General features: G+C 34.2%; 1 non-coding gene across 1 annotated transcript; it reads left to right on the top strand.

The window, feature by feature from the left end:
• Window positions 1-3,097: 3,097 nt before the first annotated feature.
• On the top strand, window positions 3,098-3,201 carry LOC132369379 (U6 spliceosomal RNA). Its single transcript, XR_009504360.1, has one exon. It is a non-coding gene; the product is annotated as a U6 spliceosomal RNA (small nuclear RNA).
• Window positions 3,202-5,187: the final 1,986 nt, after the last annotated feature.

The following is a 5,187-nucleotide window of genomic DNA, read 5'->3' as shown; positions in this document are numbered from 1 at the left end:
CAGTTTGTATAAATTCAAATCCAGTTGGTCATCATCACTTCATTGCTGGAAGTGCAGATAGACTAGACAAAATTGAAAAACAACCGAAATAAAACTGCATAATAATTTACCAAAATATTTACTGTAAAATGTCTTTAAGCGCTCTCAGCTCATTCTTTTGCCCTTACCAGAACGTCTCTTCTATTTTTTTAAACCAATTCATCCTCTATTCTCACTTCTCAATATGCATTTTCTCCATTCCTTGAGCTGAAGCAAAGGATAAATTTCTTGTTTATTTCAATTACTTCTCAGAGAAAATACCACTAGTTTCAAAGAGTCTGACTCCATTGGACAGCTGGTCATGTTTCTTAATCCCAGCTTGCATTGCTTCTGGCTAGTTCTACTCACAAGAAGGTGTTGAATAAAAAGGACAATTTGAATCACACTCTTGTCTTTCTAAGGCTCTGTACAGCGATATCTGTTCATATTTCTACAAGAAGCTTAGAGATAGACTAAATGTGACAAGCATGCAACTGTCGCCAGGCACAAATACTGTTGAGAAAGCCAGACCCTGGCTTTTGGTCAGTGATATTCCATTTTTCCTTGAAGGATGGTGGACCAATGTAGAGGAAAAAAGAATAAGTAAATATGAACAAAAGGTCATTCATTTTATCCTATTAGTACTTTAAGAAAAAATTTTTGTTAAAAATATCTGATTGAATTCTTATTATTTCCAACACGCTACACAATAACTGAAAGCCCTATTACTCCCCCTTGTCTTTGCTTTCCTTACCTTTATTTTTCCTTATTTCCCTTTTGAATTGTCCATGCACTGTATTTCTTTTAAAAAATAAGATCACTTATTTCCTGCCCACTCACTGACAGTCTGCGATTTCAAACCTCTTCTGACAGCTTTCCACGTGATAAAAATGTAAAGCCTGGTTGTGTAAATCTCTTTTGGAAGCAGTGCAGCGTAAAGTCACTTTTGTAGCCCAGAAAAGGAAAGTCAGCCACCACTGTAGTTAATGCTTGTTAAATGAAATGATACACAGGGACATGCTTATTCACTTGGTTTGTTTCTTTGAGCCCCACCTTCACTGCTAAATCAAGAGCAATCCATATGTAAATTAAGTTATTTATTCCAGTAGATGGGAGTAGCAAGTTATTTAGTGTGTTTGTCTTTTCTTTTGAATGGATAAAATCAACTTTCACTCTTCATTACACTGATTTTACTGAGGTAGTTAGAATATACAGTTTGCATGGCCCCATATGTTGGATGCATACACTGAGCCTAGTGGAATTTAAATGACTTTTGTAAGATCACCCAAGAACCATTGGAGGAATCCTTCTTCCAGAACAATGATTTTTCCATTTTGCCACATGGCTTTAGAAACCTATACTTGATCTTAAGTGTATTTCTCTCAATAAGGGTAATCAGTGGTCAGACATGTGGTGAATTATTAGGCCACTGCTATTACTCTGGAGTGCTGTTATTTGGGGCTTATGAATAGGAAATGTAAAGTTATCTCCAAAGGGATTTTATTCTAATGTTCTTTCAAAGAATGAAAGCTTTTCTTTGAAAGGAGTTAGGATGACAAAAACCTAAGATTATTGGAAACCTGATAGCAGATCTTTCCTTGGCAAGATTAGTGTGAGTTATTACCAGTAAGTGGTAAACAGGGTTAATTCATTTTCCTTTTGTAAGCTGAACTTCAGAGAAACAGTTGCCAAAGGCATCATGGCAGATCATTCAGTCACAATGCATTGTATTGAAGAAATATGGTACCTTTTTAGCCTTTCCATCTAGTATCCTACAGCTAGTCTCTCTACCTGGACTGAACATTAGATATTTTGATTGTTAAAGTTCTAACATAACCTCATGTTGGTGGAGAATTTTAAAGCGTCGTATTTTTCATAATTTCGCTAGACTGTTTTCCAAGAAATTAGTAGGCATTAAAATGCCACTTCTTCTCATAACGTCAGAATTCTTAATATGCTATACAATTTACACATAGCCATGTCAGACATTTTCTTCCATGGAGTGATAACCTTAGTGACTGTGTGTGAAACCTATCTTTTTATTTCTAAGTACCAATTTCAGTAATTTGATTTAAGAAACCAAAACAATAAGGGTTCAAGAAATAGACTTACAAATAAATGGATTCTACTCTTTCTGGCTTCCTTATGAGTAAAGAACTTTTCTACCATGTAGATTCTATGTGCTTTTCACATAAAGAAATGGTCTCTCTCATGATAGATGTTCTCCCTCAAAGTAACTTCATTGCCCAAATCTCAAAGGTAGCATTTGACTTCCTAATGATTGTGATTTTTTTTTTTCCTATTCACTAATGGGATAATGAAGTCTTTATTTTTTAAGATATCATTTATGGGGGTATATATAATAAATCTTATGGGACATTGACTTTGCTTAATCAAAGAACATTTCATAATATATCATAGAAAATGCAATAAAGAATTTAAGGATCATAAAATCACATCCTAAAGACAGCATTATTTTGTTGGTGTGAGAGTTACAGGTAGAAAAAGAAAACTTGCATACCTACCCTGAGGTAAAGGCAGGCAGAAGAGTGAATCAAGTGTGAATGGGATTCTTCAAATATATTTTAATCAACTGAATATTTTGTTTAAATGCATGTAATAAAACTTGGTGCAACTCATATTCAAAGGTGTTTTCCATCTTTTATTGACATGATTTGCGTCTTAGGATATTTAAGTATAGCAAAGTGAGTATTTTTATTCATTTAAGGAAAGGTATTTGATAGGAAATTATTATTTTTGCTCTTAAAATTGGTTGTAAAGATCATGTGCCTTATTTTGAAGCCAAGATTTTAACCCGGGGGTGCGGGGGTGGTCCCTTTATGTTGCTGACCCCAGGGAATATGGCGCAGTATGTATTAGTTAAGTTTCTTAGAATTACAAGTAAATGAAAATATAAATAAAAACAAACCAAGAAAAAACAACTCCAGCTAGCTTGTAGATCCAAGAAGTAGATGAACAACCAAGAATCCAGATGCGGGAACATGAACTAGAAGCTTTCATGGGTATTCTCTTTAAAATACTGTAGTTAAATTGACTCAATTTTAAAGATTTTTAGAACCTGACCCCTCAGTTACAAATGTCCAATTTCTAATGATATAGAGAAAATTAACATGGCCCCTTGTGCAAGGTTGGCACATAACTTCCTGGGTGTTCAATATTTTTCTGAGATGACAGGCTTTCTCCTGCTGCCTGCAAGCAGAGGGACTCAGATCATGGCAGGAAAGGAAAAAAACAAAGGAAAAGAAGGAACCCAAATAGCTTTGTGGCTTAGTGTCGAACCTTCTTGTCCTTTACCTGTGTGCCTCTGAGCTTCCAAGTGGGGTAAAGCTGTGTATATGTGTTTTGTTTTATTTATGAAATTGTAATATGAAAACATGGATTCAGGAAACCTGTTATACCCCCTTAAGATTTTTGTGAGAAAAGTCTCCTTGGTTTTACTTCTGAATTGTTTTTTCATGGGGCATTAAAAGTAAAATAGAAATTGGATACTGATGACAGGAATTTGATCATTTACAAAATACTGACCTTAATTTTTTTAATTATGTTTATTTTGTGGTAGAGATATTTTCTCTCAACTTTGGTCACTTTGCCCAAAGAAAATAAATTATCAACATGGTACTTGCTTTCTTTGTATATTTGTGTGTATTTTTCTGTGTCATAGGCATCTCTTCAAATTGGGTTATTGTTGCATGTGATACGTGCTGTTTCCTGATATATTAACTTACTTTAGGTAGTAATAGAAATGACTAACATTTTTCCAGGCAATGTCATGTTTAGACAAGCATCAATAATTCTACCCCAATAAAACAACAGCTTATTCTGTGTCAGGCACTGTGCTAAGCTGGCATCTGCAAAATAGTAGAGCCTGTGTAGTTCTGAAGTTACATATATGTGTAGAGACTCATTACCAACTGAAGAAAATGTTGTGTGCCCTCTGATAAAATGTTTGAACTACTCTGACAAGTACCTTAATAGGCTCAAATCAACTATGAGTATTAAAGACATAGATGCATCTTAACTTTACACAAAAATGATAAATTAATGAAGTATTTTAAAAATATACATTTGATTCTGAAATTAGAAAACAGCACACATTTTAACAATTTTAAGAAGCGATTTTCCGCCCACAAGTCTTATAAAAGACTTATAAAAACTATTTTTTATAGAAAATAGTTATGCATCTATTGCATAGATTTCATGAGTTAAGTAGGCAAACACCTTGACATGTGCCTTCTCCATCCTGACAAAAAAAAGCTTTTATTCTGCCTATTAGCTGCTCATTTAAATAATTTACAAAAAAGATTAATATATCTGAATAAACTATTTTTACAGTTATAAACTCCTCTGTTGGGGAAAAAAATATTTGAAATGTTTTTATTGTGATTTGGAGCAGGCAAATGACTGAGTTTTACTTTATCCCCTGAACAACATTCTCTGATTCCATACTTGGAGCTGTTTCATCAGGCTTCATCAACCTGTCATTAAGACATTCTCTATAAAGTCAAATACATAGTCTCTTTATGACAGTGAGTTACCAAATACTTAAAACTGTTACGTTACTGCATGACCTTTTTATCCCCTGAGTAAATTACTTGTGTTCTTTATTATTCTTCAAAAGAAACACAAGACCTAAGCACAACTCTAAGCTAGGCAAGGTTTACCCAGGGGTTCTCAGGCTTCTGATTCTGCATCCTTGTTCTCCACTTGTGGACATTTCTTTCTGTCTGCCTGAAATTACATCAGTGTCCTCTTGTACACTGTTATCAAGGAAGGATAGAAATCTCTTTCCAAGAACAGTAAATGACTGTTTGCAATTTCGAGTACTGCTTTTCTGGCAATGCTTATATTATATCCACTATAAAAGAGATCAAAGCCTTGAGTTTAAACTTGGGTCTTAACGCCTTTGAGAATATAGTATAATAATGCAATCAGGCGTTTCTTGAGGAAGAGAAAAATACATACAATTTTCCACAAAATTTTAGAGAAAGACAGTATCTGGGAAAGCTATCCAAGGAATATGCATTAAAAACCACACAATAAAATGAATAAACATGTTAGAGTGTAATTCTGGGTATCAATGAGGAGAGATTTTCTTAGATCTAGAATTTTCCCTTCACCCATGTGCAGAAGGTCAGCCTGGTTTAAAGC

Source organism: Balaenoptera ricei, chromosome 7, assembly GCF_028023285.1.
Source record: "Balaenoptera ricei isolate mBalRic1 chromosome 7, mBalRic1.hap2, whole genome shotgun sequence".
Classification (NCBI taxonomy): domain Eukaryota; kingdom Metazoa; phylum Chordata; class Mammalia; order Artiodactyla; family Balaenopteridae; genus Balaenoptera; species Balaenoptera ricei.
This window is presented reverse-complemented; position numbering and strand designations above follow the sequence as displayed.